Raw genomic sequence first — 25,280 nt, forward strand, 5'->3', positions numbered from 1 at the left:
ACGCGGGGAACCTCGCGGCAAAGACCTTCGGAACCACGTCGCTGAAGTGGCTGGTCGTCCTCCGGAATTTTCACACGAAGCTCCTCACGAACATCTGGCTTGGACCGTCACCGCTTGATATCGCCTCGAGTTGGGCGCCAACTGAGGTGCCGGGTTATTAGGGACCCGGTGATGCCAGGGGACCACACCCAAAGACCTCTGAGTTCTCCCTGTTCTGGACTTACAGAAACACAGAGTCTTCTAGTTGAAGTCAGAGATCGAGTTTTATTGGCTGCAACCAAGTAACATGTGTCCTAGAAGTACGACAGCACGGGCCGTAAGTTCTCAGGAGACTGTTCGTTTTTACAGAACCAGACTTCTCCTTATATACATAAATAACAGCTGCAGGCAAGAAGTCTTAAGTTTATGATATGGCAATACAAATATTTCCACAATAATACAAAGAGCGAAGTCATGCTGGTCAGCACATATTTCAGATGTCCAGTTGGTGATGGATTACCCCGCCAGATCCAGAACTCCCATCAGATATCAATGAAACACCAATAAGGTCGAGCACCCTCCCATCATAAAACGGGTCATAAACAAGAATCATGGACAGGTGTGTGTGTGTATGGAAAACAGGGTCTGTATGTAGTGAATGGTTTATGACATGTTGTGCCTTGATATCTGGCTCGGCCACTGGGCGAGGAGCTGCCCAAACAGGCTTGGCTGGAGGCAGTGGAGTCAGCTCGGCCAGGTCATGGGGAAGTCAGCTACGGTGGAAGTGTCCTTTCAGATCAAACTCGGTTTTAATCAATTGACTATATGAGGGCAAGTCATAAGATGGATGCCGTTTACAAAATGGAGTCTGCGGGTTCGAGACGGAAATCATGATTTAAGGGTGTTAGCATCATTTAATTGTGACGCAAATGCATAGGGATAATGTCCTAATCATTACCGGTTCGTAGATACCAAATTCGTCATGGTACGACGGTATTTTATAACACGAGTGTTGGACCTCGATATCTGTGGAACAGCAGGGTCCAAATTTACAGTACCACAATGCAAACTTTACCCCTTTCCTCAACAAGGCTCATAAGGGCACCACAGTTTGTGTGCACCTATGCATAAGCTGGGCATAATACTCTGCTCAGCCTAAAGATGAACGCAAAGCATCTCTATCTTTGGGTGGACCTGCCTAGCGAATGGCCTTGATTAAGGGCAACTTGGGTTTAATGCCCTCTGGTGAGATCACATGACCTAAATACTCAAGCTATTGTGTGCCAAATTTGCATTTGCCTTTCCTTATTAGCATGCCTGCCTTGTCTAAAACAAACAATACCTTCTACAGAGTTGTGTTGTGTGCTTCCCAACCACTAGAAAAAAACAATATGTCATCCTGGTAGGCTTGGCCCCTGGGATGTCCTCCAAGAGATTGTCCATGAGTTTTTGGAAGACTCTAGCTGCGGAAACTAGGCCAAAGGGCAATTTGAGATTCTTAAACACTCCAAATGGGGTGACAAATGAGGTACGTTCTTGTGACTCAGCCATGAGTGGTTTCTGGTGATTCGCCGAGTGCAAGTCTATGATGGGGAAGAATTTGGCTTCCCCCAAATTCTTAAGCAACTCTTTTTTTATTTTTTATAAATGTTGTTATTTTATTTTGAATCTTCACCCAGAGTCTCAACAGGTAAGTCATATATACAACATATATTACATTGTTACAGTAAATCGTTAATTTCAGGCATACAGACAATACATTTAGGGATTTTGTTCTCCAGTGTTCCTTCCCCTTTTTACTCGACATATTAAAAATGACCCACTTAGGTTGCTCCTCTTTAGGTAGTGAGGTTGTCAATTTTTCCAGCGTGTTGGTATATACAGTATCAAGTCCACTTCCCTCCATCTCTAAATTATAATGTCTTAGCTATGGCTTCCAGATCTTTTCAAATTTTTGGGGAAATTCTGGCCTCGTAAGTTGTTTTCTCTGCCCCCATGTAAAGATCCATGCCAGCCCGCCATTCCACAAGCGTGGGCAGGCCTTCCCTTCCCCAGTGCCTGGCAATATCACATTTGGTGACTATGAGCCCCAGATTGCACATTTGGAGCTGCTATCTAGGAATATCTACATCTGTAGGGATGCTCAGAATAATATATTTAGGCTTCACAGGTATCTGTGTTTCTAATATCTAGTTTAGCTCCTCCGCTATTTGAAACCAGTAACTTTGTACTTAGTGGCATTCCCACAGTGTGTGAATGTAGCTGACTTGGTTGGTTTTACAGCGCAGGCAATTAGGTGTCTCACCCTGCCTAAATCATGGAGTAGCGCTCGGTCATAATACACCTTGTGTAAGACTTTGAATTGCATTAGCCATAGGCGGAGCTTAATTTCGACCTCTCTCGGGTGCATCAGCGCTGCCTCTCTATCTATTTCTTCTAGGGGACCGGTGCTTTCCTCCCATTTACTTCTAAGAGATACTAGTCTGTCTGGAATATTATTTCTCAGGGTTTTGTAGGTCCAGGAGACTGCTTTGGAGGGTATCTCTTCCTGTAATAGTCTCCCTTCTAGCGGTGCATATTCAGGAATATTGGGGAGATCTTGCTTTTGTGCCCTTCAGGCATGCTGTAATTGTAAATATTTATACCGTTGTATGTGAGAGAGTTGGTATTCAGCTTGGAGGTCTGTGGAAGACTTTATGTCCCCCCCCCTTGATTATGTTGCCTAGCATTGTGATCCCAACTGTGATCCATCCCCTGAAATGCTGCAATTTCTTCAGTTCAGGTAGTTGCCTGCCCTCTCAAGTAGTGTGGCTCTAGTTAGTCTTTTCCCCAATTTCATTTGTCGTTCTGCCCCTCGATTGCCCGTCGCATAGCCGGCAATAAATCCTTTGTCCCTGCTCCTCCATACAGATAATGAAGGAAAGTATGTTTATTGAATTGGACCCTCTCTAGAGTGTATGTAGGGTGGTCTCCACGGTGCGTGGCACTATTCATTAATTACCACCAGATGAGCGGCCCAATAGTAGGCTTGGATGTCTGACAAGGCGATTCCCCCATTATATTGGTTTCTTTGTAATGTTTGTAGTGCCACTCTGGGCGGCCCCTGTCCCATAAGAGTTTCCAAAGCTCATCACTGATGGCCTTAAAAATCATGTCAGGTACTGCTTGATATGCATTTTGGAGTGTATAGAGTAGCTTGGGGAGCGTTATCATTTTATACATTGCCGCCCTTCCCAGCAGTGTCAAGGGGAGTCGGCGCCATCTGGTCACATCTTCTCGGAATTCTGCCAGGATGCGTTTAATATTATGGGTGAGGCAATCAGCCTTCCTTGTGAAGATATACATTCCCAAATATTTGAAACCTATGTTGGTAATCTGTAGTTGCTCTGGCAGTGTCCCCTATAGGGTAAAGCCTCGACTATCCCCAAATGATGTTTTATCCTGCTTGCTTGCCATATTCCTTCACTAGTTGCAAGATCGTTGGGAGTGTATTATTAGGGTTAGTGACATAAAGTAGGATATCGTCCGCGTACAGCGAGATCCGTTCAGTGGTCAGGCAACCTCAGATGTCCTGGAAGCCTCCAAGCCCCGGGTAAGCTCTAATCTGGCAGGCTAACGGCTCCAAGACTAGCGCAAAGAGCATGGGGGACAGGGGGCAGCCCTGCCTGGTTCCTCTTTCAGCCAACTTTATTCCATTGATCCTATCACTAGCTCTAGGGCCTGTGTACAGCAGCTCCAACCATGCCATAAATTCTTGTCCAAATCCGAATTACACCAGGGTTTGCCTCATGAAGGGCAAGTGGACAGTGTCAAAGGCCTTCTCTGCGTTCAAGGAAAGAAGCAATTGTGAGGAAGGTCTATTTTTAACCGTATCAAGCCAGATGGCGAGGCGGCGGAGATTTTAGCGTGTGGCTCTACCTGGCATGAAGTCAGACTGGTCTCTGTGGATCAGCGATGTGATTACCGTTGTAAGGTGATCCTCCTATTCCTTGGACACGTTGGAAAGAAGAATTCTTCAACTACATGAAGGCCATTGATGGTGAACGCATGGGTGAGGAGAGAAAGAAAAGTATTCTTTTACACTGCTTGGGTTCTGAGGAACAAATGGCTTTTAGAGCTTTGACTCCCATTCCACCTGAGTTTGGTGAAGGTGAAGGTACTAATGTCTATAAAGAAGCACTTCTTAGGATTGAAAAAAGATTTAAACCTGTTTCTAATATAGCTCTTAATAGATATAAGTTTTACACTCGTGCACAACAAGATACAGAATCATTTTATGAATTTATGACTGCTTTAAGGTCTTTATCCATACATTATAATTTTGGAAGTATGTGCGATGAAATGTTGAGAGATCAGATTATTGTTCATGTTAAGAACAAAAAAACTCAAGAACGCCTGTGGGAACTTGGAGATCCGAAATTGTCTGAGGCTATTGCCATTGCGAAATCTTTAGAGCAGTCTGAAAAATGGATGCTCACTGTTCAAAAACACACTGTAATAAGTCAGATTCTCAGGATAAAGTTTGTTTGGTCAAACATAGAGATGGGTAGGTTAATGACAATGTACATTCCTTTTTAAATGCCAACAGATTTAGTAATCCTGTTAATTTTAAGAGATTTGACAAATCTGTAATATGTTATAAATGTGGTAGTAGGATGCATGTTGCTTCATATGCTGGTTGCCCCGCAATAAATAAAGAATGCAGGAAGTGTGGGAGATTAGGACATTTTTCAACTGTATGTAGAGATACTAGGAAATTTGTTCAAAATCCAAAAGGTAAAGTAGCATTTGTTACAGAGGAACTATCAAAAACTTGTAGTTGTGTTTGTGAGAGTACAGAGAATGGTGCTACAAAAAATAAAGGTTTTGTAGTTTATCTTGGTGAGGAAATTTCTATGCTTGATGCTGATTGTCAAGTCATTAAGAAACCTATTTGTGAAATGTTTGTTTTGGGTGTAAGTCTTAACCTGATGGCTGACTCAGTCTCACCTTGGATGATAATTACCAAGGAGTATTTTGATGAGCGTTTTGGACAAGTGTTAAATTTCACCGACATTCTTCTATCTGAGATCTGTGCAGTGAGTTTCAATGGTTCAAGGGTAGAGATGTTAGGTTATTTTGTTGTAAAAATTACTTTCAAATCCAGATGTGTTGAGGTTAAACTGTATGTTGCAGTTACAGGAGTGAATGTGATTGGTTGGAAGGATCAATGGAGATTTGGCATTATACTTAATCCCCGTGCCAAGGATCCCGTTATGCTTGGTGAGATTTGTGAGGGTGAGAATATTTCTTCTATTACCTATGGAAAAGAAACTGAGTTAATAAAATCTGAATTTAAGGATGTTTTTTCAGACAAGTTAGGTATGATTCGGAATTATTCCCATAAAATTAAACTCAAATCTGGTGTAGTCCCTGTTAAACAAAGGTTAAGAGGGGTGCCTATTAATGTTAGGTAAGATCTCAAAAAAACATTAGATGAATTGGTTTTGGAACAGATTATTGAGCCCATTGACTCTGCGGAATGGGTTTCTGCGATTGTTTTGGTTAGAAAACCTGATAAATCTTTGAGAATGTGTGTGGACCTCAGGGCTCTAAATTTAGCTATAATTGTGGATTGTCATCCCCTCCCAAATATAAATGGGGTTGTCTCGATGCTAGAAGGTGCTAAAGTTTTTTCCACTCTCAATTAAAGATCGGCTTATCACCAAATTCCCCTTACCGATGATTCTAAATGCCTCACAGCCTTTATTACCCCTCAAGGTCTTTTTCAGTATACAAGAATGCCATTCGGTTTGGCTTCGGCAGCTTCGGTATTTCAAAGAGTCATGTATAATATTTTTAGAGATGTAGATCACTTTGTAAAGTGTTTTCAGGAAGATATTTTAATTTTTTCTAGTAGTAATGAAGAACATGTTTTACATTTACGTTGTGTTTGTGAGAAGTTGAGAGAGAGTGGTCTGACCCTGAAGGCTAGTAAGTGCAAATTGTTTCAATCTTCAGTTGAATATCTGGGTCACACATTATCAGGGGATGGTGTGGTACCTAAAGGATCTAATGTAGATGGCATAAGTAAAGCTCCCCCTCCTGTTAATAGAGACCATTTACTGTCCTTTGCAGGTATGTGCGAATATTATAGCAAATTTGTCAACAATTTTGCTACCAAGATGGAACCTCTCAGAAAGCTTTTGAGACATGGGAATTCTTTTGTGTGGGAAAAAGAACAACAAGCGCCTTTTGATCTCATCAAAACTGAGATTTTGCATGCCCCCACCCTTAGACCATTTTGCTTGAATAAAATGTGTATCATCACGGTTGATGCCAGTATGTATGGTGTTGGTTCGGTGTTGTCTCAAAGGTCAGGTAATGAGGAGTGGAATGTATGTTTTGAATCTCGCACACTCAATGAAACGGAGCGTAGATATGCTGTCATAGAAAAGGAGCTTTTGGCTTGTGTGTGGGCGATTGAGCACTTCAGGAATTTTATTTGGGGAAGTAAATTTGTGCTGAGAACGGATCACAAGCCGTTAGTTAATATTCTTTCTCCTGGTGGTGGGTGGAATTCCACGGCACGCATTTCCAGGTTAACTTCTAGACTTCAGGAATATTCCTTTACTCCTGAGTATGTTCCAGGAAAAAAAAATGTTGTTGCAGATTTTATGTCTCGTCACCCATGTCTAACTTCAGATAGCAAAAATATGGATGACACTGAAGTTGTTACTTGTTTACAGGATTTTTTGTCAACTTCTTTTGGTGAAATTTCTGAGGAAATGTGGGAAACTGCTGATATCCAAGATCTTACTTTAAAATCTATCAAAAAGTATATCTTAGAAGGATGACCTGATAAAAAACTTTTGAAAGAGGATTTTATGCCATTCTTCAATGTTTCTAATGAATTGGAACTTGAGAACAATTTAGTTTTTAAGTCTGGTAAATGTGTAACACCTTTTACCATACAGAATTTGATTTTGGATGTCGCACATAAATCTCATCCAGGAATGTCGGCCATGAAAAGGTTAATAAGGAACTATTTCTGGTGGCCGGGTTTAGATCGCTTGGTTGATCACAAAGTAAGAGAGTGTGCTGTTTGCATGGGAAATGATAAAATGCTAAAGGTCAATGTTCCCCCTTAGAAGACAACTTCTTGGCCGACTTCTCCTTGGAAGAAGTTAGCTTTTAATATATCTGGTCCATTTATGTGTCTTCCAACTGATTCTCGTTATGCGTTTGTACTTGTAGACTATCATTCGAAATGGCCAGAAGTTAAGTTTGTTTCATCTGCCTCTACCAATATGGTAGTAGAATTTTTTAAGGAAGTATTTTCCAGAGAAGGATGTCCGTCAATTATTGTCACTGATAATGGGGTTCAACTTACCTCGTTAGAGATGGAGAATTTTCTTAAATTACATTCCATTAAACATCATACTGTTTCCTTTTATGAGCCTAATGAAAATGGATTAGTGGAATGTTTTAATAGGGTTTTGAAAGGGTTAATTACTGATGTTTCCAAGTCCGGTTCTGATTGGAAAACCCTTTTGAGAGAGAAACTTTGGCTTTATAGAATTACTCCCCATTCAACTACAGAAGTTACTGCCAGATTCATGAAAACCATATTCTGCGAATTCTAAATAGTGATTAATACAGAATCGCAATTTAGAATTCGCATAATGGGATTCATGCAAATCTGCGATAAAAATTAGCGATTCGCATTTGGCCGCAAAAGCCGATAGCAAATAATCTGAAATCGCAGAAAAATCAAAATTGCGATCTCGCTATTAGCGAGATCGCAAATTGCGATCTTGCTAATAGCGAGATCGCAAAAACGGGAAGTCGCATTTCAAGCACTGTGATGACATCACAACCAGGATACAGGCAGTTCCCTCCCTCATTCTGAATACAGAGGCAGAATAGGAAGCAGCACTGCTCTGAACTCCACTCCAACCACCTCCAGTGTTTGCATTTGGATACTGCAGACTGCAGCTATGTCACAGGAAGCAGCAGGGCCCAGTGACACAGGGAGAAAGTGCAAAATCAAATTCTCCGAACAGGAGCTGGAATATCTCATCGATGGAGTCTGTAAAGACCATGATAGACTTTTTGGCAAGGACTCCAGGAGGGTGCCAGAGGCCGAGAAACGGCGCCTGTGGTTGCGCATCCGCGCTAAAGTGAACTCTGTTGGAGTCACTCAGAGATCTACTGATGATCTCAAAAAGAGGTGGTACGACCTCCGAGGTCGTGCCAAGGAGAGGGTGGCTGAGAGGCTGGGTGAGCGCCTTGCTACAGGAGGGGGAGAGCCTACAGTCCCTCCCAACACCCCATTGGAGGAACGTGTGGAGGACACATTGCAACTTGAGGCATGCGTGGGGGTAACCCGGCTGGACTCATCCCGACCCACCCAAGACAGCCAAGGTAAGTGCCATGCGACAGCGACCCTGTCCCCTAACAATGGTCATGACCCTATAGCTACCCATAGTAAAGCCCAGACATGCAGCCCATGCACACCAGAACATCCCTATAGCATTGTGGGACATGTAGTCTGACCACAATGTACAAAAAGTCCCATGCAGCCAGACATGTCCTAATGTAGTCAATGCCTCAGCCAGTCAGGGAATGGTAGCCAGCATGCATGTAGCAACCTCACATGTGAAAGATGCATGTAATTAATCAACGTCCACTTTCCATCACAGGTGGCGCTGATAACAGCAGCAGCAACAGTGAGGGGCTGCAAATTGCTGACACACATGAAGATCCTGAGGGTGAGGAAGAAACATCCACACAACCAGCTCCATCTAGCCAAGCACCAGTGCCAGCAGGCGTACCACCACCTGCAACGCCAGCTACAACAGGCGCACCACCATCCTCAGCTGTGAGACCCATGCCAGTGGCATCGTCAACACCAGCAGCTGCAAGACCAGCGACACAACGCACACCTACTGTGCCCACCCAGACCAGCAGGCAGGACAGGGAGCGGCGCCAAAGTACACCATGCACCGGCATGAGGGGGATGACCGTGCGTGTGCCAGGGCTCTCAATAGAGCGCTGCATGCTGCGCGTGCACCAATTACAGGCCCGACACCTAGCAGCTATACACCTGCAGCTGCACAATACAGGCAGGAATGTTGCCCATCTGTCCGACAGGATGGACCGGATGTGCACAGCTATGGAGGCAAACACTGCGGCCATGGTTAGCCAGCGAAACCTCACCCGCCGCCGCCACCACCAGCTCCTCACACGCCTCTCGGCGTACACACGCTCCAATTATGTAATTGGAAATGCCACTTCCCAGTTGTCCCGTAGGTCTTTGGCCATGCAACTCCAGATGGTCCAATGCTGTCAGGATGTGGCACGGGCACTGGAGCAGGTGACCACTGCTGTGCAGGCTCAGCAGCCAACTGGCCATGGCCATGCTAGGGGGGATGACACAAGTGAGGGGACATCTAGTCACAGCAGCCTGTCTTTGTCACAGGTTAGTGTTCCATGCCGCAGCAGCAGGCCCACTGCGGCATCACATGCTCAGCCCGAGGAAGAGGTCGAGAGGCGACTGGGAGCTTCGCGCCGGAGGCGCCAATGACATTAATGTACATAGGGCAGGGACATGCTGCTGACATAAGCATGCCCACTACAAAAACTTTAGTGGTATGACGCAATACTCCTCAAATGTTACTGTTTGAAATAATGCAATATTATTGTGCAACCAACAATAATATTTATTCAACAATACTACATCAGACTCATGTCATTATTTCCATTGTCATGCATGAGTGAAGTGTTGGGTGAGGGGAGTGGGTGACTAGAAACAGTTCATTGTGATTTGGTTGCGCCGTCTGTGTCCTTCAGCAGGATTTTCCCCACGTGCATGACGCGCATGCACAGGTGGGCGGTGGTCCCCTTCCGACTCACTGCCAGATATCTCTACAGCTATCCGGCGCTTGGTAGCAATATTGTGTAGTATTGCACACACGGCCACAATGCGGCAGCAGACCTCTGGCTCGTATTTGATGGCCCCACCAGTCTTGTGAAGTATGCGGAATCTGCTCTTCAGAAGGCCAAATGTCCTCTCAATGCAATTTCTTGTGCGTATGTGTGCTGCATTGTAACGCCGTTGCTGTGGTGTTGCAGGGTTGAGGTATGGGGTGAGGAGGTACTCACGGAGAGCGTAGCCACTGTCACCTGAATGAGAGGAGGAGAGGGTGAGTGCCTGTGCTGCGCAGCTACATCATCACAGTGTAACATTGTGGGGCAAGTGTACTTACCGAGTAGGTGTCCTTCACCAAAGTCTCCCCTGGCCAGTCATGTGTGGAGGCCGCTGTGCCGGAACATGAAGGAATCATGTGTGCTCCCTTGGTACTGTGCCACTATGTCCGTGATGTAGCATTGCACACCATCTGGATGTTGAGGGAGTGGTAGGACTTGCGGTTGCGGTACATGTATTCCGTTTGTGCTGGTGGGCAGATGTGGATGTGGGTACAGTCAATGCATCCTTTCACATGTGGAAATTGTGCTACGTTGTAAAATTGATGCTTCGTCACATCCAAGTCCTGTTGGCTGGTGGGGAATGAGATGTGGTGGTGTAGCCGGGTCAGCATTGCATCCAGGAAACTCCTTAGGCAGCGGGACATGGTGGGCTGGGATATCCCCCCTGCAACTGCAACTATCCCCTGGAAGCATCCGGAGGCCAGAAGGTGCAGGCTGCACAATACCTGGACATGTGTGGGCACGGCATTGGTCCTCCTTGTTGGGTGCTGCATCAGGGGGTCTAGGTCCTGGATTAGCATTATGATCATTGGGCCATTCAGGCAGTACTTAGCGTATATTTGCTCCCTGGTTTGGCCCAGGAGGGTGACCCGCTGGCGGAATATCCGCTCCTGGATCCTACGTCTGTTCCGTGCTGCTCGCTGTAGCCTTCGCCGCCTGACCACCATGTAGAGTCCTGGCATTGTGAGAGTCCTGATGCTGCAGCTGCATCTCCTTAAGTGTGTTTGGTCAGGCCTGCACCTGTTGCTAATTAGAAAACGTTTTTTTCAAATACTTTTTTTTTTCCTTACTGGTTACCACCTGGTTTGGATTCTCCTTAAATTGCGCGTCGCAAAATGCGATTTTTGGGGTTTTCGCAATTTGCAATTTTTCATGAATTGCGATTGCGATTTATTTGCGATTTTGCAGTTTTATTCGCAGAATCAATGGTTTCTCGCAATTTCAGAATCGCAATTGGGCTTCTTCCAGGATTCTGCGAAATTAATTGCGATATCGCAAAAAGTTAATAGCAAATTCGCAATTTTTTGATTTCCACTGTCTTGAATTCCATTTCATCAAATTGCGATCGCAATTGCTTTTTCGCAGCTATTGCGATCGCAATTTGGCTTCATGAATCTAGCTGTTAGTCCGTTCCGGTTGCTCAAGGGACGTGATCCTGCTTCAACCATTTGTCCTTGGCTTGCCTCGAAGCGGTCGCTCCCCACGCTCCCTCACTTGCTGCCTGGATTCGTGATCGCGTGCCTCCTTGCTGCCTGCTACCTTGCTGCCTGGATTCGTGATCGCGCGTATCTCCTATCGCCTGGTATCGTAGCCTGCTCACAGCTAATAGTGCTTATTTGCGCAGCATTGCCGAGTCAGAATTAACGTAGCCTGCTTATTTAAAAATTTGTAATTGTACCTGCTCATTTGTATTGTGCACATTAGCGCTGCATTGTTGTGATTGAATTGCCGTAGCCTCCTATTACTATTCATTGCTTGACCTTCGACTGTGCCCCGTTTCGCTTTCGGTTTAGCAGCCATTTTGTTGTTGTGTCCACTCCTGGCCCGTGTCTCCTCCCCGCTCCCGCCTCCCAGCTGACCCTCCCTCGCCCCCGCCCCCTCCACCATCCATATATGATAGGTGCCCCCGCGCGTAGCGTTCACGCGCAGCGGTCGCGCCCCATGCGCACCAAAGGTGCGCCAAAGGTAAGCCCGTCTACGCCCGTCCGCGCCTGGACTGCGCCCAGCGCCAGACCCCCTGGCCCTCGCAAAACCCATTCCACCCACTTAACATATGACGCCGCTACTCTCCTTGCCCTTAACCCCGGTCGCACCCCACAATGCTGCGTAGCTACCCCAGGACACACCCACGGACCTTTCGCCTGCCACTCCTGCAAGTTCGCCTGCATCAGGACACATGCCAACTCCTCCCCCTCCAAACACAACTCCGTCTCTAACCACCTGAAGTGTATCCTGCTGAACACACGATCGATCCACAAACATGCCACTGAACTCTGGGACCTACCTGACACTACTTCACCGGACGTCGCCTTCCTTACAGAAACCTGGATGAACGCCTCATCAGTGCCCGACATCGCCATAGCCATCCCGGACAGCTACAAGGTCATCCGAAAGGACCGCACCAACCAAACAGGAGGAGGCATCGCCATCACCCATAAGAACACCATCCGAATTACGACCAGCTCCGACGATAACCTCGCGACCGCCGAACACCTTCACTTCCAGATCCACACCGACCCCAGGACCACACTTAGAGGCACCCTCATCTACAGACCACCAGGAACCCGCACACAATTCAATGAAGACATCACTGACTTCATCAGCCCACATGCCCTCACCTCCGAGAACTACATTCTACTGGGAGACCTCAACTTCCACCTGGAAAAGAATAACGACAGCAACACCACCACCCTTCTGGACAACCTGGCCAATCTCGGACTTAAACAACTTGTTGACACCCCCCCCCCCACTTAGCCGGACACACGCTCGACCCTATCTTCACCTCCAGCAAACACATCTCCTTCAATCATACCACAGCTCTCCATTGGACGGACCACAGCTGCGTTCACTTCAGCTACAAAAAGACCACGACCCACATCCCACCACAACCTATTCCTGGAAGAAACTGGAACAAAATCACCACCGACCAACTCTTCATATCGCTTAACCAAAACCCCCCGCCATATCATCGGACCCAAACCAAGCTGCCACCAAACTCACACAATGGATCACCCACAGCGCTGACGAATTAGCACCCCTGAAAAACCGCCAGATCAAACAAGGTAACAAAAAGGCCCCCTGGTTCAACGATGACCTTAAGAAATCCAAGAAGTTATGTCGTACCCTCGAGAAAACCTGGAGAAAAAACCCAACCACTAACAACCTGACCACCTTCAAGGACGCCACCCGCAAACACCACCAATTGATCCGATCCACCAAGAAATCAGCATTCAAGGATCAACTCGACAACAACGCCCAAAACAGCAAGGAACTATTCAACATCGTCAAAGAATTTACCAACCCCACCGCCAGCACCAACGACATCATTCCCTCCCAAGACCTCTGCGACTCTCTATCCTCTTTCTTCCACAACAAAATCGTCGACATTCATAATAGCTTTGAAAACCGGTCTGAAGAACAACCCACTCCACCCACCTCCGAACCAAAACAGCACTCTCACAACCTTTGTGCCTGGAACCCAATCACTACTGAAGACACCATCCGTCTGATGAACTCCATCCACTCAGGTTCACCAACTGACCCATGCCCACACCACATCTTCAACAAAGCAGACTCCATCATCGCACACCATCGCCGCGATGTCATCAACTGCTCCCTCAACTCCGCTACCTTCCCAGAAAGCTGGAAACATGCCGAACTCAGCGCCCTTCTGAAGAAACCCACAGCGGACCCCTCTGAACTTAAGAACTAGCGCCCCATCTCACTCCTCCCCTTCCCGGCCAAAGTCATCGAGAAAGCCGTCAATAGCCAGCTCGCCGCCTTCCTTGAATCCAACAATTCACTCGACCCCTCACAGCCCGGCTTTCGAGCCAAACACAGCACCGAAACCGCTCTCATCGCTGCTACGGATGACATCCGAACGCTACTGGACAACGGAGAATCAGTTGCCCTCATCCTACTTGACCTCTCCGCCCCCTTCGACACAGTCTGTCATAACACCCTCATACAACGCCTCAGCAACGTCGGAATACAAGGAAAAGCGTTGAACTGGATCATCTCGTTCCTCGCCGGAAGAACCCAGAGAGTCCGCCTCCCCCCATTCAAATCAGAGTCCACCGAAGTCATCTGCGGCGTACCACAAGGATCATCACTCAGTCCCACCATCTTCAACGTGTACATGAGTCCCCTCGCAACCATCGTGCGACAACACGACCTCAACATCATATCCTACGCTGACGACACCCAGCTTATCCTCTCCCTCACCAAAGACCCCAGCACCGCCAAAACCAATCTACACGAAGGAATAAAAGAAGTAGCCGAATGGATGAAGAACAGCCGTTTAAAACTAAACTCGGACAAAACGGAAGTCCTCATCTTAGGATCATCCCCCTCTGCATGGGACGACTCATGGTGGCCACCGGCTCTGGGTACAGCACCCATACCTACAGATCACGCACAGAACCTGGGCTTCATCCTAGACTCTTCCCTCTCGATGACCAGACAAGTCAATGCCGTTACATCTTCATGCTTCAACATCCTACGCATGCTCAAAAAAATCTTCCGCTGGATCCCCACCGAAACAAGAAAAACAGTCACCCACGCACTAATCACTAGCAGACTAGATTATGGAAACACCCTTAACGCCGGAACCACAGCTAAACTACACAAAAAACTCCAACGCATCCAAAACGCCTCAGCCAGACTCATACTGGACATTCCCCATCAAGCCCACATTTCCAGTCACCTGAAAGATCTCCACTGGCTTCCCGTCAACAAGAGAGTAACGTTCCGTCTCCTCACCCACGCACATAAGGCCCTCTACGACCTAGGACCCGAATGCCTCAACAAACGACTGTCCTTCTACACACCCACCCGCCAACTACGTTCATCCAATCAAACCCTCGCCGCAATTCCGCGCATCAATAGATCCACCATGGGAGGAAGATCTTTCTCCTACTTAGCGGCCAAAACCTGGAATTCTCTCCCCACTCACCTCCGCCTTACACAGAACCGCCTCTCCTTTAGAAAGCAGCTAAAAACCTGGCTATTCGATAAGTAATGCACCCACCCTCCCCCAAGCGCCTTGAGACCCTCTGGGTGAGTAGTGCGCTATACAAATTACTGAACTTGAACTTGAACTTGTTCAGGGATAAATGTTCTAATACATCTTTTTCAAAGGAATTGGTTGAATCGGCTGCTCAGAAGGTTGAGAATAAGCAAACCAAAACAAAATTGTGGTATGACAATAAGTGGAATGTTAGAACTCCAAATTTTGCTGTGGGAGATTTAGTTAGGATCAAAAGACCTGGTCTCATTACAAAATGTTCTGATAAGTTTGGAAAACCTATGAAAGTAGTGAAGGTGTTTAGCAATAGTGTTATCACCCAAGATGGTAAGTTGTGGAACATCAAACGTGTTGCCAAATGCCCCACTGTTCAGCAGTCTTCATTTCCTTGTACTCAACAAGCTGCTAATGGTTCAATTGCCTCAAGAGGTAAGTTTTCTGTTCGACCAAGATTGGTTCCCATGAAATTTGATGATTATGTTTCATAACCTGTTATTGTTCTTTTCTCTTTATTGAAGAGAGATGTGTTACATTTTCCCTTTCATGTTTTTACACTGTACCTTTAAGCCTTTGTTATTTTTCTTTAAGTGTTCTTTAGAACACTACTGGCTTCTGGACATCAGGTCAGTTTCACTGTTCCTGTGAGCCAAGAAGTTGCATTCTCTGTTGCTGTGCTGCTTACATTAAATCAACTGTAAATCCTCAAGCTGTTCCGGTGGAATTTATAACACCGTGTTGCTAGTACAGAAGCCAGGATTTTGGTTTTGTTATTCAGTAATGATGTTGGGCGGAAGGATGTGCATTTCTCTGACGGTTTTCCCGGCTTAGGTATGACCATCACTGTAGCTCTGCGGAGATCTAGTGGTAGCGACCCCTCGTCTCGAGCCACTTGGAACATGCCGAGGAGATGGGGGGATAACAAACTTGCGTTCTGCTTAAAAAACTCAGATGGCAGCCCATTTGGGACAGGGGTTTTTCCCGACTTTGTCTAGCTATAGCCTGTAAGACCTCAGTTAGGGCAATTTCTTCCTCCAGGGCTTCTCTACTCTCCTGTTGTAGGGCAGGGGTGTCAATATCACTAGGGTATTTTTCTGTATGTGTATAGGCATTTATATAGCGCACTACTTACCCGTAGGGTCCCAAGGCGCTTCGACCGCTGCGAAACCCTTCCTGGCTTCCCTGAGAGATGGTCCCTTAATGGGTATCTCCAGGGTGAGACCAGGCATCCCCGGCGGTCTGGTGGGGCCGTTAGTGAAGATGAGGCAAGCTAATGCCCAGAGTTGCCGAGTGTGATCGCTGATCAGAGTGGGCACCGAGGCGAGAGAATTATCGAGTCCGCTGACCCTGGTCCAGAAACCTGCCGCGCCGGGAATCGAACCCTGGTCCCGGGCCGTCCTCTGCTCTCGGGTCTGCCGCCTCTAACCAGTCAGCCACACTACTTCTGTGTTTCGTTCGCTAGAGGATGAGCCTTGTAATACCGTGCAAACGCACCCAATATCTCTTGTGCGGTCATGTGTCTTTTCTCTCATTCCTAGATCTGTGGGACCCAGTTCGCTTCTCTCTCCCTTCTTCCCACCAAGGCTAGGATTCTTCCTGATCTGTCTCCCGCCTCATAAAGCCTGTGGTGTAAAGCTTGAATTTCAGTCTTGACTTCCAGTTCTGCCCGGGCGCGGAGCTCCCTGCCTGTAATTTCTAACTGTCTTAGTAAAGTGGCCTCATTGTATGGAGTGATGCCTCTCTCCATTTCCAAGAGTTTATCCTCTAGGGCTTCAATCTGATGATTTTCCTCCCTGCCCTTTTGCGCTATGGCATTTGCACTTTGCCTCGGATTACCGCCTTATATGCCTCCCATAAGCTGGCATCAGATGTTACTGAGCCCTTATTTTCTTGAAAGAATAACTCGGACTCTGTCCTGATCACTCCCATTATTGTTTTATCCCAGAGTTCCCAGGCATTTAGTCTCCAGTGCGCTCGCTGTCTGCCCTTTCCACCTCCCACCATCAGCCACAGTGGTGAGTGGTCCAAGACCCCTCATGCAAGGTATTCCACTCTATCCACCCCTTGTATTTCCCCCGCTGGTGCAAGGAAATAGTCAAGTCTCGAGAAGACTCTGCTTGTGGCGTGGGAACCCGTGCCCCTGCCGCCACCCGCGTCTGGTCGAGGTGCAGGTCCATCACCTCATCGAAGTCACCTCCGATGATGCGCGTGGATGAGCTTGATACCAGTAAGATCTTGGCGAGTGCATCTAGGGTTTGGGGTTGCAGTCGTGGTGGGGCATAAACACTAATCAATGTGAGCTCACATCTTCCCAAGGTCCCCTGTACTGTAACAAAGGTCCCATTGGGATCTGTCCAAATTTTTGATGTATAGAATGGAGGGGTTTTCCTAATGAGTATGGCAACTCCTCGCGGCCTTTGGGAAAATCCAGCATGGGCTAGTATGGTGTACGTCCTTCTCCCTATGAAGGAACAATGTGTACCTCTCAAATGAGTTTCCTGTAGGAAAACAATATCCGCCATTAATTTCTTAAAATACTTTGTAATTAATCCCCTCTTAATCTTGCTTCCCAGCTTGTTGACGTTCCATGTCAGCACTGTGTATGCAGTATCTCTATTTACGTGCATGTCATCTTGTCTATCTTTGTGGACCTGGGCTGGCCTAGCTGCATGCCTTCCTCCTTAAGTCCCTTTCTGTTGAAATCTACTCTTCTGTACCTGGCTGTATAAGAAACATGTTTAACAACTAAACTATAGAGTTTCTGACCCTCTACCCCTTCCCCCACCCCACACTCTCCCACTCCCTACGCCTGTTCCCTCAACAGTCAACATGACAACTCGGCGTACGTTCAGTGTGAGAGGTCTGTAGCCCTACCCCTTCCCTAAGTTCTCCCAACGATAATCAGTTCAACAGCGCTGAGACACCTATGGGTATTTACGTTTATAAGTTGTTTAAATAAATAAAATAAATAAACAAACAAAGGATATAGTCTTGAAATAAATCAATCCGCTCAGCGATACTGAGTCCGGTGTGTCCTGTGTGGGGGCATTGTTGCAGTGTTGCCGTCCGGCTGCCCCGTCTTAGCCCATATTTTGGCCTTCCTCGCAGTTCCCATCTGGAGTGTATGCTATGAATCTCTTGTCTTGGTGTCTTGATTTTCTATGTTGTTAATGTTCCGCAGCAGCAGGTGATCACTTTCTGTGTCTGTTTGGTACTCTTTGTCCAAGGGCTCCGTGTTGACTCCCCCTCATTCCTTGGGAGGCGTTTTCCTGACTTGGGTCACCTCTTCAGTCTGATTCCATCTGTTGCCTCGATCCCATTGGGGCTCTTTTCAATGGGGTCCCTGTCCACATTCTGCGTCCTTTTGAGTTCAAACGCCTTTTCTTTACTCTCTGTGGTTTTGGGTCTGATCTTGGCTGTGCATCCCTGAGTTGTAATCCACTGGCCCTCGTTGTTCGTCGCGGCATGGGGCATTCCTCTATCCAGGCCCATGCTTCTTCTGTGGTTTGAAAGAACTGGGAGGTGCCCTGAAAGATGATCTTCAACTTAGCAGGAAAAAAAGCATGTACTGGACCTGCATGGCTCTTAACTTCTCCATCACTGAATCAAATGTCCACCTCATCTTCTGGACCTCTCTCGAAAAATAGGGGAAGATCATTATCTTGCTGTTTGCATGTTTAAGTTCCCCAATTCGTTGCGAGTCTCCAGGGATTATATCTCGGTCTTGAAAATTTAGAAACCTCACGATGAGTGGTCGCGGGGGTGACCCATTGGGTGGCCGTATGTTGGGCAACTTGTGGGCTAGCTCAATGATGAAGCAGGGTGAAAACTTCGCTTCAGGAAGAGAATCATCACGCTGCCATGACATCATAAAGGCCACCAGATCTGCGCCTTCCACACCTTCGGAAACCCACTAAAGCGCAGGTTGTTCCTTTGTGCCCTCTTTTCCGCATCATCTACCCTCCAGGCCACCTCACACATAGTTGCCTGCAGGGCGCTGACATCGGATTGTAATTTGTGTGTTGGGTCCTCCACTTCAGAGATGCGGGTCTCCGCCTGAGTCAAGTCAAGTCAAGTCAAGTCAAGAGATTTATATAGCGCGATACATACCCAGAGGGTCTCAAGGCGCTTGAAGAAGGGTGGGGAGTTACTTGTCGAAAATCCACGTTTTAAGTTGCTTTCTGAATGCTAGGTGATTCTGAGTAAGGCGAAGGTGAGTGGGAAGTGAGTTCCAGGTTTTAGCTGCCAGGTAGGAGAAGGATCTCCCTCCCATGGTGGTTTTGTTGATGCGAGGTACAGTGGCAAGGGCTTGGTTGGAGGATCGTAGCTGGCGGGAGGGGGTGTAGAAGGACAGTCGTGTGTTGAGGCATTCGGGTCCAATTTCGTAAAGTGCTTTGTGTGCGTGGGTTAGGAGGCGGAAAGTAATCCTCTTATTGACGGGGAGCCAGTGGAGGTTTTTCAGGTGATCAGAGATGTGTTCTTTACGCGGGATGTCTAATATGAGCCTGGCTGAAGCGTTCTGGATGCGTTGGAGTTTTTTCTGGAGTTTTGCGGTGGTACCGGCGTATAGGGTGTTTCCGTAGTCCAGGCGGCTCGTGACCAGTGCGTGGGTGACCGTTTTTCTAGTTTCGGTGGGGATCCAGCGAAATGTTTTTTTGAGCATGCGAAGAATGTTGAAGCAAGATGAAGAAACGGCGTTGACTTGTCTGGTCATCGAGAGTGAGGAGTCCAGGATGACGCCCAGGTTCCGTGCGTGGTCCGTCGGGATGGGTGCTTTTCCAAGGGCCTCTGGCCACCAAGAGTCATCCCAGGCAGAGGGGGAGGTGCCTAGGATGAGGACTTCTGTTTTGTCTGAGTTCAGTTTCAGACGGCTGTGTTTCATCCATTCGGCTACTTCTTTCATTCCTTCATGCAGGTTGGTTTTGGCAGTGTTGGGGTCTCTGGTGAGTGATAGGATCAGTTGAGTGTCATCGGCGTAAGAGATGATGTTGAGGTTGTGTTGGCGTGCGATTACCGCGAGGGGGCTCATGTATACGTTGAAGAGGGTGGGGCTGAGTGAAGATCCTTGTGGTACGCCGCAGATGACTTCAGTGGCCTCTGACTTGAATGGTGGAAGGCGGACTCTCTGGGTTCTTCCGGCGAGGAACGAGGTGATCCATTCCAGTGCTTTTCCTTGGATTCCGGCGTTTCTGAGGCGCTGTAAAAGGGTGCTATGACAGACTGTGTCGAAGGCTGCGGAGAGGTCGAGGAGGATGAGAGCGACTGTGTCTCCATTGTCCAGTAGAGTTCGAATGTCATCTGTTGCTGCGATAAGGGCGGTCTCCGTGCTGTGTTTGGCTCGGAAGCCGGACTGTGAGGAGTCGAGGGATTTGTTGGTTTCGAGGAAGGCGGCGAGCTGGTTGTTGACCGCTTTCTCGATGACTTTGGCCGGGAATGGGAGGAGCGAGATAGGGCGGTAGTTTTTGAGTTCGGTGGGGTCAGCTGTGGGTTTCTTCAGAAGGGCGCTGAGTTCGGCATGCTTCCAACTTTCCGGGAAGGTTGCGGAGTTGAGGGAGCAGTTGATGACGTCTCGGAGATGCGGTGCTATAATGGAGGTTGCTTTGTTGAAGATGTGGTGAGGGCATGGGTCTGTGGGGGATCCTGAGTGGATAGAGTTCATCAGACGGATGGTGTCCTCAGTGGAGATTGGGTTCCAGTCATTGAGGATGTTCAAGGGGGGTGGGGGTCCTGCAGAGGGTTGGGTGGGTTGGTCATCGGGTCGGTTGTCGAAGCTGTTGTGGATGTCTGCAATTTTGTTGTGGAAGAATGAGGCTAGGGAGTCGCAGAGGGCTTGAGAGGGGGTGATGTCGTTGGAGTTGGCTGAGGGGTTGGTAAATTCCTTGACGATGTTGAATAATTCCTTGCTGTTGTGGGCGTTGCTATCTAGTCGGTCCTTAAAAGCGGCTTTCTTGGCATTCCGGATCAGTTGGTGGTGTATGCGGATGGCGTTTTTGAAGGCGTCCTTGGTGCTGGTGTTTGGGTCTTTTTTCCAGGCCTTCTCAAGGGAGCGACAGAGTTTCTTGGATTTCTTAAGATCATCGTTGAACCAGGAGGCCTTCTTGCTGCCTAGTTTGGTTTGTCGTTTTTTCAGTGGTGCTAGGATGTCGGCGCAGTTGGATAACCATTGGGTGAGGTTAGTGGCTGCTTGGTCGGGGTTTGAAGAGTGGGCGGGGGGGTTTTGAAGAAGCAATGAGGAGATCCTCTCAGCCATATTGCGCCTGTCTTGGCGCAGTAAGGATACCTCCGACCCTATGGAACTGGGGAGGCAGAGTGGGCTAAAGAACGGTGATGGATTAAATCCAGATCTTTTGACTGGGTGTGAGTGTTTGATTGATTCAAATGCTCCGTCCATCACCACCCCCTTTTGTACCGCTTTAGGCCGCCATAAGTGTGGCAGGCTATGCTCAGACGTGAGTCCCTTGCTCATTTTGCCACTGGATTCAAGCAAGCCGGGCTGAAGACGGCTGGAATGCCAGAAACCGGTCCTCGGAAGCTTGTTTCCGGTCCAGGGAAGACATGGCTTGGCAGTTCGGGCTGGACTGTTCCCATGAGGCACAGGGTCAGACTGATTTGCATATAGCCATGTCTGAACTGGGGTGGCAGAGTGGGCTAAAGAACGGTGATGGATTAAATCCAGATCTTTTGACTGGGTGTAAGTGTTTGATTGATTCAGATGCTCCGTCCATCACCACCCCCTTTTGTACCGCTTTTGGCCGCCATAAGTGTGGCAGGGTATGCTCAGACGTGAGTCCCTTGCTCACTTTGCCACTGGATTCAAGCAAGCCGCGCTGAAGACGGCTGGAATGCCAGAAACCGGTCCTCGGAAGCTTGTTTCCGGTCCAGGGAAGACATGGCTTGGCAGTTCGGGCTGGACTGTTCCCATGAGGCACAGGGCAGACTGATTTGCATATAGCCATGTCTGAACTGGGGTGGCAGAGTGGGCTAAAGAACGGTGATGGATTAAATCCAGATCTTTTGACTGGGTGTGAGTGTTTGATTGATTCAGATGCTCCGTCCATCACCACCCCCTTTTGTACCGCTCCATTCACCGCACTGACAGTATCTGCCTAAACATTCCCAGAAACACTTAATGCATTAACCCATTGTTCACAATGAATCGCTTTTATTGAATTCATCGAGCGCTCAATGAACTTTGCTGTATCAATAGTCTCCAAAAGCGTAGGTTTCCTGCAAATGAGCAGTAGTTCTTGTATTCTTTTAGAAAAGCAGGAAAAACAAACTGGTCTCTGATATATAAATCAGTGTGTGGCTCAAACTCACACATAGATGCTGGGACCCTTGAGGGCAAAGTGTATTCCTCTACACTTTCATCTGCACATTGCTTCCTTAAAAAAACATTAGGACTCTCAAGCATAATGCTGAGCTCCTGGGCATACTGCTTGCTCATGCGCCAAAGCATCTTTGTAGTGATCGCAGCCCTCACCATCACCAGAACTTTCTTGTGGTGGAATAACCGATGGGACGTTTTTGAATACTGGCTGTGTTGACAAGCCTATGCAACTGACGAAGACTGAGACTTTGATTCAGGTGGAAACTTGACTGTATCAATGGCCACTAAATAGTTCTCCAAAAATGTCACCCATTGGCGCCATTTAATACTGGTTTTGGTTGGTTGTTGTAGAAAGAGGGGTGGTTGAGCGAATTGCTGTGCATTGGCCATCTGCAAAAGTCATGTGAAACTACCTATATTAGTATATTTTTTCCTCAGGTGAACTATATATATATATATATATATATATATATATATATATATATATATATATATATATATATATATATATATATATATATATATATATATATATATATATATATATATATATATGTATATATGTTAAATCCTCTACATTTATTCCCCCTCCTCTTGGAATCTAGCTGCAGTGCATATAAAGAATCGCTGAGGAATCTCCTGTTGTATCAGTACCTATTTTATCTTCATACAATAGTGAGGGTAGCCGACGCGTTTCGGCAAGTGCCTTCAACTAATGACCATGTAGTTGTTAACTGTCACCTTACCATTTGTCCCAAACCCTCATGCCCCTGAGATTATTCATAGAGATGATTAGAAACCCCGATCAATGCTTGTCTCATTTCCTTCAATTTTAATGACTCCCGGTAGATTCCTATTGGACAGAGTCAAGAGCTTGCTATGGAGCAATGAATTAGGCAAAGGCTTTTTCAAGCATTTATAATAAGTCAAAATTATTTGTGTGCAGCAGGGTATTTTCTAAAGAGCCTTTCAAAAGCTGAAGTCATCGTTTTGTTTACTTAAAGCTTGAGGTATTCCGACTGAAGCATTTCACAAAATGGCGAAAACAGAATGTTCTGGTGGAAATGTTTATTGGGGATATTCCTTTGATCGTAGGAAATATACTTTGTACAGTCAAACAGATTTGGTTATCAATTGTCTCTTCTGCTTGGTTTTACAGTTAAAGTGGGTGAGAATTATCATTAGTGGACTAATCACACCAAATCCAACAAGGATATTTTTCTGTTTCTAGTTAGGGTAAAGTACAGAAAACCCACAGATGAAGCAGATTTTCCACCGTCCATATCATTAACTGCCATTAAAAAGTTAAGAGCAGCTGTGGAGCAAGAAAGAAACATTGAACCACAAATGGCACAGCACCTGGGGCCTCATTTATGAAAAGTGACGCATCGCTGCGTGAAAACAGCGATGCGTCACTTTTCACTGCGCACTCCTTACGACATTCCTGATGCGTCATATTTAATGTATGACGCATCATGTCGCAAGGAGTTACAGATACGTCAGTATTTCTGACGTATCTGTAAGCGCAAAAGTGACGCATTACTGGAGTGTGTCACAAAAGTGACGCAACTCCAGCAATGCGTCCTTTCACATGGGGAAAGCCCCATGTGAAAGGGCTTGCGTCAGTCTTACGCCTGCTGTGAGGCAGGCGCAAGATTTTGACGCAACAGCGTCCTAAAAGTGACGCAGTGAAATCTCATAGATTTCACTGCGTCACTATTACGAGGCTTTTGGCGGGGGAACGCCCCCTCTGCATACATTATACCTGACACAGGTATAATGTGGCGCAGGGGTTTAAAAAGTGACGCATCTACCTAGATGCGTCACTTTTGAAATATGGCGCAACAAGGCGCATTTTTGACACCGCTGGTGCGTCACAAAAAGTGACGCACCGGCGGCGCAAAACTGACGCAAGGCCTTCATAAATAAGGCCCCAAGGTTCTAATTAGGGTCAGTGCAAAAAAATCAGTGCCACAGACTAATTCAAATGTGCATGTTAGACCACCCCTCATGCAGAAAGGCAAGCTATCATGACAAGCTGGCCTTGGGCTGCTGCATTATCTTGCCTTAAAGATGTGCCAGCCCTGGTTCTAATTAGGCGTGTTCAAAATTTGTATAATTTGCTTTTATGAAATTTGGGGAAAATTATGCAAAATTGCATGTAGACATGCGAACTGCGAACTGCACGTCCAAACAAACCCTTGGTGTATGTTTGCAAATATAAAGAATAAAAATGGAGTTGCTAGTGCAAAATTAAACACATCCAAACAGCTGTTAGATATTTGTTGGAAAAAAAAAGTTTCAGTAGAAACATGCAGAAAGGTACACATTTTTCGTAGCTGCACAAAGAGCGTAAAAAATAAACATGTTGTCTTAAATATGTGTCAATATACAGCTATAAAAACAGAGCAGAGGAAACTAAAGCAGCTCTGTTTTTCGTTCTTTAAAAAGCTGCTTAAATTATTTCCTGTGAACTGACCTGCCTTTCCCCAGCCTCTGGCTCTAGTAGCAGGCATTGTAATGTCAGACATCAACTCCAATGTGTTATTACAGTTGACTTCTCACAACATTTCTTTATAATTGGCGACTGGGTGGCAAAATTTGCCGATTATGTACATATACATACGTATTGTATCCGCTGCCACAGTGTGACACACCATATCAGCTCCCATTACCTGGTCACCCGGTGAGGAGCTGATCACTGTGGCAGGGAAAACAAGCTGAAAATCACTGTAAATGGTGGTTTTCTACCTAGTTTTTGAGAGATTTTGAACTGTTGAGGTCCATTAAGGGGTATAAAAACACCCAAGGAAATCGGCACCAGCCTCAGCAAGCTCATTGTTTTCTTTGTAAGGAGTGGGCTTGGGGGCAGGGCGGAGGTCGAAAGTGCCTCCTAGGCAACTTCTTGGCACGAGGCCCCACCCCATTCAGGGCCCCACCCCCCTCCTCACACTGTGAGATTGTTCTTCAAGTTGG

The sequence above is a fragment of the Lissotriton vulgaris genome, chromosome 4_1 (assembly GCF_964263255.1).
Source record: "Lissotriton vulgaris chromosome 4_1, aLisVul1.2, whole genome shotgun sequence".
Classification (NCBI taxonomy): Eukaryota; Metazoa; Chordata; class Amphibia; order Caudata; family Salamandridae; genus Lissotriton; species Lissotriton vulgaris.